Here is a 10,968-nt window from a genome sequence, read left to right on the forward strand (position 1 = left end):
TGTCTATGGCTCCAGTGTTCCTATATTCCCAGCCGTGGTTTCGCCATAGCCCCTTATTTCTACAATTTTTATTTCTCCATTATCTCCGTTCTATCTCCAGCCTATCTCCAGCCTATCTAATACTCCAGTCCTATCTCCAGCCTATCTTCCAGCTATTTCCCGCTATTCTCCGCTATCTCCAGTCTATCTCCCAACTCTATCTCCAGCCTACTCACCAGACCTATTCAGTCCAGCCTTAATCTCCAAGCCCTAATGGAAGGCTGCTTCAGCCCTTATGCTATCTCCCAGCCACTAAACACCAGACCTATTCACCAGGTCAAACAAAGGGAAATTTTATATTGCTTGTACGTCAATACTATCATGGGGAAATTTCGCCCAGTCATTTTACTATTTTCCTCCATCCTATATTCGTTGACCCATTTGTAATCTGTCGAGCATTATTGGCCTTCATTCTGAAACTATTGGCACACACACACACACACACACACACACACACACACACACACACACACACACACACACACACACACACACACACACACACACACAGGAAGTGAATAAAAGGCAGGGTGCCTTTATTAAACACTGTGAAGAGAAGCGCGTCAAAACATTTCAAGGAGGCACAGAGAAACTCCCATTGCACAGCAGGCTGCTCCTCCCCAGGCTGCTCAAGCTGCAGGCTCTTGTACAGATTGCACTGATGAAGCAGAAAAGCATGCTATTTAGCACCACATGCCTGTCTGTGCATATTAAATATAGACCCAGTGAAATACATATTGTCTTAAGTCGTCATTATGCATTAGTCTACAGTTCCTCGAAAGAAGCTAAACATGTTTAAGGGACTAATACCGGTTTGATCAGGACCTGCAGCGAAGGAACCCAGGGGGTAAACCTAGAGAATTACTGTATCTTTAAGTGTGGTCTTATCAAAAGCCCTTCTCCTGTCTACCTCTGGACAATGTAGTTGAGCCTGATAATATATTGTATAAATAAATATGTATGTGACTTAGTTGACAGTTAACGGTTAGTTGACAGACAGGTATCCATGAACATGTGTAAATCTTTGTTTTTGTAAAGGATTGCATTATCTGACTTGTATGACACTGATGTTTAGAGCGGTTCATTCACATTACCCAAACAGAGTATAGCGGAGACTAAATCTAACACCCCCTACACTCTTAAAAAAGGTTTCCAAAAAGGGTTCTTCAGCTGTCCACATAGGAGAACAGTTTTTGGTTCTAGGTAAAACACTTTTTGGTTCCAGGTAGAACCATTGTGGGTTCCATGTAGAACCCTCTGTGGAAAGGGTTCTACATGGAACCCAAAACAGTTCTAATTGGAACCAAAAGGGTTCTACTTGGAACCAACAAGGGTACTTCAAAGGGTTATTTTTTTTAAAGAGTGTAGTTGCCTCAGTGTCTCGCATAGAACAATGCAATTGTTATGACATCCGCCATTCCCTCTTTACTTCTGTACGACTGTCGAGTCAGAATGCCAGGACCTCAACCTCCACAACAATTTTCATAAGCACTGGCATGGGACTATGTTTCAGAGACATGAAGAACCAGGGCTCCCACTGCTATTTACTGCATGTCAGAAGGTATTGGTTTCTACTAGACTGTGTGCCAGTTGCCTGCGTGGATAGACCATGGGGCCTGGGTCGTTCAATGAAAATAGTGCCTATTCCGTCCCTTTGATGTTTTAGGTAGAAATTGTTCACCAATATTGAAWTGTAAAAGCCTGTTATATTAAATGAGATGCCCTTATAGACCTCATGGAGAATTTCGATTTTTCTATGAATAAAGACTTGCTAAAGTGACAAAATTCTGCATTTTGACATGTCCCTTCGTGCACCCTCTGTAAACTTCTAGGAAGATTTGAACCCCAACATTTCTCAAAGTTTTCACCATCATTGTAAAGCTATAGTTATTTTGTTGTTATGACAAAGTCAATTCTGAGGATGATTATTTATTTCATGTGATTAGTGATTCATTTACGTCTGTCCCTCATTTTACGTCTGTCCCTCATTTTAAGCCTGTTATGTGAACTTAACTCTCGTTTTATTATTGTGAAACTATTCCTTATAAAAAAATAAAAATAAACATTGAACATCTAATAGTGAAATCATAGTGTAAAAGCAGGTGATTCTACTATTTTTGGCTATTTTCTTTTGTGTTTTGTGGTGTAAAACTGAGTGGGCCGAGCATAACACGTCAACCCTGTTACCCATAGATTGACAGGCTAGACATGTTTTAACAATTTCACTTTTTTTGTGAATCTTGCATTTAATTGCCACTTTCTGTTACACACAACATATGTCCAKTACCCCTGCGACAAGGCGATTTATGGCTGAATTAAGATGAAATCGTCAACCCTGTTACGGTCAACCCTGTAACTTTATTTGCCACGTAATAGGCACTCATTTTTTTATTCAACCTCTTGAGATGGGAAAACATGTTTTTTTATGTAGTTGAACATGTGCTCTTTGTGACAGAATGTTAAAATGAGGTGAAATACTTCTCAAAAGGCACTGAATTGGTGGAACGACCCTGCTACCATACAGTGCATCAGTACGGCCTTCTTATTGTTCATCTATGGGAATGTTTCCTTACAGGCCTACATACCCTGGAAGACCATTCTGAGCATAATACAAGCCATGATGGCTCCTATAAAGAAACCTGTTTACTTTGAGTGTTTTTTTACTACTAAAAAACTAAAAGAAATAATGCCCATTATGAATCTGTGATTTCTCAGCTGAAACTAACTGTCGAAGACAGTGACCTAGATAATGTCTGATGTACAGTATATAATTGATTCCTACCTTTGCTGTTTCCGTCAGGACCTCTTAGGACGGTGCACTCCTCGATGACTCCGTAGGGCTCAAAGAGGCGGTACACGTCCTCCTCAGTCTGTTGTTTGTTCAGCATCCCCACAAACAGCTTCCTGTCTTCTGAAACAAAGAGAAAAGCAAATTAAGGGTTAAATAAAACTGACCTCTCAATGCAACCAGTCTAGATGAGTATTGCAAACAGAATGTCATATTGCCTTAGTTATACTGATGTAGGATCTTAATTTGAGCCAGTTTGATACAGCAGGAAAATAATCCTGCAGCAACAGGAAATGTGAATTATTATGTGGATTATAATTAATGGCCATATTTGTAGGGGTTGATATATTTTTCGTTAGGGAAAATCAAGTTTCAAAGTGGAAATTACAAACTGTAGAAGCCTTTTTAAAACTCAAATACTAAAAGTTTGCTTTTCCTGCTAAGCAGGAAAATTCTCAGCAACAAAAGAGTAATCTATTTAAGAACCTACATCTGTATACCAATGTAGGCTCTGCTCACTGTGCTCAGTGGCCGGTATATGAACATAGGGCAATGTATTTGTCTGCTCCATTTAGCTCTGTGAGTTGAGTCACAGTGTATTGTTCCTGTGCCAAGTTTGCTCATTTTAATTTCAACGATAATTGGGTTTGCTCACATATTTGAGCCCTGGGTAGGCCTTCGGTTCTATCAGAGCGCGGCCATGCCCCTACCTTGGGGGAATGGGAGGAAGCAGCAGGCTGATGAAACAGCTGTGTATGGTCCTTCAGATACACCAGGAGCTCCTGGCAGTCCACTATATGGATATGTCTGCTTCTGCCTCCTATACTGCTGACCTTCAATTTTACTGAATACAGGCTATTTGTTATGTGTCAATCTCCCTCTCTCCCTCTGCCTCAGACTATATGTTTAATTGCTGCTGATCCAGTGTTTTCAGTGTATCACCACAGAAATAATATTCCAGAGCTCTTCAATGAACAATGGCACGTCTCTCCGGCACGGAGAAGGTGAATAATGCTGACTTTTCAAAATGGTACGCTGTACTATTGAGTCCTGTTCAATGCAGGGGGACTTTTTCTTTACCTTGACCTGACATGCTATGTTTACTGTTGTTCTGCTCATATGATTAATGCTTTGCTCACTAAATCCCACTGGCAGAAACACTACTCCCAACCTCCCCTTTACAGATTTTCTATAACTTTGAGTGCACCTATGTAACAAAGGCAAACACAAGCAGAAGAGGAATCCAGGGCCAGGCTCTGGGCTTTGGAGTTCAACATCATTCCCAGTCTGTGGTAATGCGGTATGTCAGGGTGACCTCTGTGGCTGTGAGAGACCGTGAGAGAGAGAGACTGTGTGTTCTTGTGCTGTGGCGTGACCTGACCCAGGCAGGACCTACTGATATCCATATTCCTCCTCCAGCAGCCAGCCTAGTCCCATGCAGCCGCCCCGGTCGCTGCCACCCTGCCACAGACAGAGCCCCGGCCGGCACCCTGACTCAGCACGGCCAATGATGCACCTTTAAAATAATCACCAGTGTCATGGCACTGTCAAGGGAGGAGCGGCCCTCGTGACACTCTTTATTGTTAGTGGCAGGATCAGAGGGTATGTATCAAAATGGAAGCGATCCAATGTGACACCTGTCATGATGGATTGGAGAGCATTTATCTTCAAAAGAGAAAGCCCTGAACTGGAAAATAAAAGGCCAAGACGCTTCTTCCTGTTGTTTGGGGCGGAATATGAATTTGGAGGTGGGGTGGGTTTGAGGGGGATTAAATTCTTTGCACCCACTCCTTCAGCCACTCGCACATGCATAAGTGTGCATGTACACACACAGACATACGCCTTTGCCTTTCCCCTCTCCTCCATTGCGCCCTTCCAGGACCATAACTCCTACAGCATCGTCCCCTCTATGGATGATGGGAATGTGACAAGGCAGGATTAATGTATGCAGCTGACCTATATGAATTTCATATGTTCCGTACTATGCCATTCAAGCCATGAACAGACCTCCTGTGGCACGCCTCAAAATACGACATTGAAACTGTCCCATCGCTGATAGACTGCTCAATAGCAAATTACCTAGAGCTGAATGGAATAATATTTTTGGGACTCAGAGCACATCAGGAATAGACCCATATATCAGATCAGATCTGTGTGTAACATTGGTTGGTTACAGAGGGCACCAAAAGGCCAAATTGAAGTCCCATTCTGGGCTGTTAGCTTTTCACTGTATTCCATCAGAAATGCCACTGGATTGTCCTGATGTGGAGGTTGAAAGACAGGCGTAAGTAATGTGATGGGATACGAATGTCTCCAGTGCTGCTGTATCTAGAGGGCAGTGTAACACAAGTTCTTTAGCTCCTGCTGAGAAATAGAGAGCATGCTCCTCTCCTAAGTGAGTGTGCTTTGAAAACAAGCTAACAACACATGAAAATACATCATCTTAGAGACCTATTTCTCAAGCCATTATTGTGCTACTCTGGAGTAAAACGGCACCTTGGGACTTGATACTCATCTAGCTACAACACACAGCGAGGATCATTTAGTGGATCTACAGTAGACTATGAACTCACATGTACGCACACAACACACCCACACGCAACACAAACACCAAAACAGCACACAAACACACACACACCCTCACACCAGTGCACCCTCAAGCTGTCACACACTTATAAATTAGTCACCCCTTTAGGGGGAGCCCAGATTGATGATGACCCTCTCTGAGATACTGTTCTTAAATCATTGAATAAGAAGGAGTGCTATTGTTGCTATTCAAAAACTCTCCTCAGCCAGTCCAGTAAGATGCATGTCCCAGTGCTCAGGACTTTTTTAACAGTATCGACTGGCTGTTAATGCAGCTCATATAGTGACACAACACCAACACAGCTCATATAGTGACACACCAACACAGCTCATATAGTGACACTACACCACAGCTCATATAGTGAGCACCACACCTAACCCACAGCGTCATATAGTTGATCACTATACCAACACCGCTCATATAGTGACACTACCAACCAACACAGTCTATATATGTGACACTACACCAACCAGCTCATATTAAGTGACACTTACACCAACACAGCTCATTCAGTGGACACTACACAACACACCAGCTCATATAGTGACACACCAACACAGCTCATATAGTGACACACACAACACCACAGCTCATATAGTGACACTCCACCAACACAGCTTCATATAGTGACACTACAACCAACACAGCTCATATAGTGACACAACCAACACAGCTCATATAGTGACACTACACCAACACAGCTCATATAGTGAACACTACACCAACACAGCTCATTCAGTGACACTACAACCAACACAGCTCATATAGTGAACACACCAACAGCAGCTCATATAGTGACACTCCACCAACACACGTGCTTCATATAGTGAACACAACACCAGCACAGCTCTATTCAGTGCACTACACCAAACACAGCTCATGATAGTGACACATACACCAACACAGCTCATATAGTGACACTGCCAGCAACACAGAATCATATAGGGTGACACAACCAACAGCACATTTCAGTGACACAAACTACACTCCACCAACACAGCTCATATAGTGACACAACACCACAACAGCTCATTATAGTGACACAAACACCAACTAGGCAGCTCATTATAGTGACACTAACACCAACATCAGCTCATTCAGTGACAATCCACCAAACACAGCTCTATAGTGACACTACACCAACACAGCTCATATAGTGACACACCAACACAGCTCATATAGTGACACTACACCACCACAGCTCATATAGTGACACTACACCAACACAGCTCATTCAGTGACACTACACCAACACAGCTCATATAGTGCCTTCAGAAAGTATTCACACCCCTTGACTTTTTCCACATTTTGTTGTGTTACAGCCTGAATTAAACATTTATTATCTTGAGATGTTTTTGGCACTGGCCTACACACAATACCCCATAATGTCAAAGTGGAATTATGTTTGTCGATTTCTTTTACAAATGAATAAAAAAAATGAAAAGCTGAAATGTCTTGAGTCAATAAGTATGGCAAGCCTACATTAGTTCAGGATCAAACACTTGCTTAACAAGTCACATAATAAGTTGCATGGACTCACTCTGTGTGCAATAATAGTGTATAACATGATTTCTTTATGACTACCTCATCTCTGCACTCCACACATACAGTTATCTGTAACACAATAAAATGTGGAATATGTCAACATGTATGAATACTGTCTAAAAGCACTTTATACTCGCACTATATGAACACACATAGAATCMCAATTAGTTTACTATTGTTTAGGTCATTTAGACGCAGCACATGAATCTGCCTGTGACTGTTACAGCAACAGCTCCTCCTAACTACCAACAACTCTGTCCTGAAAGATACACCCATCGTGTTCAATCTGGCCTGAGTTGATAAGCAGCGGTTTGTTGGGAATAAATACTTTGGAAATGAAAGCATGGAAGAATGAAGAATGCATGGTGAATGTTCTGTCTGGTTCTATATCCTGAAGGTTACTGGGGCCATCTGAGAATTTTTATCAATAGGTGTGTTTTTATATAAATTTGAAATCAAATAAAAAATAACATTTGCTTTATCTGAAAAGTATCATTTAATCTCGTCATTAATTAATTGTAATTATAATCCAATGATTACTGACATCGCATTACAATCACTTATAAATGTATAAAACTAACAAACATGAATCATGCTACAGTCAGATACAGTATTTTTTACTTTGATTTTCTGTAGCTGTGAAAGTTTCATGGTTCCCATCTTGCATACATGAGCAATTCTGCAGTCAGGTCTACCGTGTTGGAGACTTATTACAGTGTGTCGGCTGATTACATTCCTGGGGCTCTAGCTGCTTGGGGGTTTGACAGTGAAATGCATAAGAACACTTCCAGTGAATAGCAATTGGATGAGTTTCAGGGTTTTGGCACTGCTGCAGGCTCCAGGAGAAAGCCCTCACGAGGGGGATTGTAAAAGTGCCTGGGCCGATGTGTCGGCTTGCATAAGAACCTGCAGCCTTCAATAAGCCAGGATGGATGAAAGAGAGGAGAGGAGAGGAGAGGAGGGAACGGTAGGGGGATAACTCGGGGGGGTCGGAGCGCGGACGAGAAAGGAGGAGAGGGGGAGGAGAGAGAGAGAGAAGAGAGAGAGAGAGAAGAAAGTGAGAGAGAGAGAGAGAGAGAGAAGAGAGAGAGAGGAGGAAGAGAAGAGAGACGAGAGAGAGAGAGAGAGAGAGAGAGAGAGAGAGGAAGAAATAAAGAGAGAGCGAAGCGGCAGAGAGGAAGTGGGAAGAGAATAAAGAAAGAAGGAGCCAGGAGAAGAAGTGAGAGAGGAACAAAGAAAGAAAGGGGAAAGAAGAAAGAAGAAAAAGAATGAGCGGAAGAGGGGAGAGTGGAGAGAGAGTATATGTTACAGAGAAAGCTATTGTCAGAGAAATGGTTTGGTTGCTATGACAACTACTTATACAGCGGCCTGTCAGTCATGTTTCATTGGAGTTTGGAGAGGAGAAGAGGAGGGATAGGAGGGAGAAGAGAGGAGGAGGGAGAGGAGGGAGTGTTGGCGTGGAGTCATTCCTCTATCTACCTGCTGAGTTGGAGTGTAAATTCGCCTGTCAGCCACACAGATAAGGACAAATTATTCACATTATTAGCCGCCCAATAAAAAGGAACAATAATGAATGGATAAATATATTAAACYAAATGAGATCCCATCCAGCCAGAAAGTGGGCCCTGAGAAACCATCCAGGTTTTCTCATTTGGGGAAGCAGATAAGAGATAGGGGAGGGGGGTTAAGGTAGGCTCCACTGTATTTTATCACACTTGCCCATCAAGGCGTAGAGAATCACAACATTTGCGGTTGGAATACCGAACACCATTTCTTCCACACCCATTGTAGTTGTTCAGCAAGGATGCCACACAATAACAGTGTCAGCATGTGTTCAACCAYAAAAAAACAGACCAAATATAATTAATGAATTAACCCTAGGAGATTGTAGTCCTTAGCCAGTGGTATTTAATCCAAAGTATTACATATTTGAATCTAGAGCTGTGTTTGCATTAATGAGACARGCAGGCTGGCTGGGCTGAATGCCATGGTGGAGGCTAGGTCTCTCTGTGCTGGACCTGTGTTCCTCTATGCCTGCCTGCCTGCCTCCCTGCCGGGGTGTTTAGGGGCAGTGGGTACCAGAGGAGAATGGAGGGTCTGGGCCCAGGCTTGGCACAGTTGCTGTGTTGAATGAACTCCAGAATAATGACTCTTTTATGTCCTCTGTGTTGTGTTTGTCGCGTAGTGAGGGAGGGATGGGAGGGCGACAACATATTGTGTCACAGTGCTGGAACAACTTCTGAGAGAACTCCTGCCACTGTGTACTGTTTGCTACCTTAACCCAGTTCTGTGGAGTTTCTGTCTATCAAAAGTTCTGTATGTTATTTGTTTGTTTGTCAACGCTCTAGTTTAAATTAGTGGCAAATTATCTGCCGTTGTCTTTTGGCATTAACCAAACCATGTAAAAAAACATATGCTATTGGCAATAATGCCAATATACTCTGCATTTTTCATAACAAGATAGTCAGCTAATTGGTACCTGCACACAATTGAGAATCTGTTACATGGAAACAGAAAGAATGATACATAATAATACATTAACACAATACAACCCAAACSGATGGTTCTCCATTGTATAACTGAAACACAATCCCTGTCGAAAATTACATTCAAATATGATACTTATTTTTCCTTTTTTAGACTATAAAGGGACCAGCAAGCTTGGGTTTGCGTCAAAGTTTCATCATGTTAGTGTCAAGGCTGCTCGTTGGTACTGTAGTGTGGCAGGCAGGCAGGTGTCTATATAAACCATCAGTGTAAATGACGGGGAGCAGTGCTTGCAGGGTCTAAACAGTCCTCTGGGAAGGATTTGGCCTCAGTGCTTTAACACTGGCTCCTTTTACTGAGCAAACTAAAACACACAGTCCCCCAACCACTTTAACACAGCTAACCCATTTACACCAACACACACAAAGGCGGGAGCATGAAAACACACAGGCGTGTGCATGTACACCCATACGCCACCACACACACACACAGGTGCATGGATGCACAGGCACAGGCACACGCACGCGCCAAACACACAAACACCACACACACACACAAACCCTTTACACACAAACATTACACACACACACACAATCTCTTTACACACAAACACCACACACACACACAAACTCTTTACACACAAACACGCCGAGCGGCTCCCAAAGCCTTCCCCCAAACAAGCACTCCAGCTACTGTGGGAGGGTGGGTTAACTGTTGTACCATGATCATCCCCATAAAGAATTTTGCCACAGAGGCAAAGGTCAGACAGAGGTCACAAATCACACAGGGGAGCAGCCCGTATAGCATTATTTCAGTTTTGCAGTTCAAAGATGGGAAATTAGTACAGTGATCAGATATTGTTTCTGTGCTGGTAGTAGAGACAGGAGCTGATATGCGTCTCTCCTCAGCTCTCCACTGATTTTATTTATCAACTGGATAAAATGGCTGTAATGTGCTGCTGGGGAATTCAGGACTGGGACTGGATGGTTCGGCTGGGAGCCTTGAGCATACAATTATTAGCCAGCCACGGCTTCCAGCCTGCCTGAGTGCACCATATAAAACCTCTGGGGTGCTTGTGTTTTAGAGCCCAGACAAAACTCCCCTCCTCGCCCCCCACACCTCAAATTGCATGCAGGGAGGAAAATAGTATAACAAGGAATTGCTTAAAATATTTTATCTACACCATATATGTCTCAGCAAATGTACACTCAATATGATAACAAACGTGTAATATTACTCACTGCCTTCAACATATTAAGGTGCCGCTCATAAATCCTGGAACTGCTGTGCAACGTCTATACGTACTCTATATAAACATTTACAATATTGCAGTGCTATWTATATTGTCTGCCTTCATAATGCCATTGGAAGGGCATTCTGGCATCAGTTATGATATGGATTTTTTTCCATTCTATTTACTGGTGCTTCTATTATATATCCTGGCTCCATTTTTCTGTACAATATCAGGCCCTACATTTGGCTGCATTTAACACACTGCTCCAGCCTGTTACTTAATTATTTT

The 10,968-nt window shown here is 42.6% G+C and overlaps 1 pseudogene; it reads right to left on the bottom strand.

The window, feature by feature from the left end:
• The window catches only part of LOC111972085 (CUGBP Elav-like family member 5), a 387,343-nt pseudogene that overhangs the window by 41,648 nt on the left and 334,727 nt on the right, over positions 1–10,968 (bottom strand).

The sequence above is a fragment of the Salvelinus sp. IW2-2015 genome, linkage group LG13 (assembly GCF_002910315.2).
Source record: "Salvelinus sp. IW2-2015 linkage group LG13, ASM291031v2, whole genome shotgun sequence".
Classification (NCBI taxonomy): Eukaryota; Metazoa; Chordata; class Actinopteri; order Salmoniformes; family Salmonidae; genus Salvelinus; species Salvelinus sp. IW2-2015.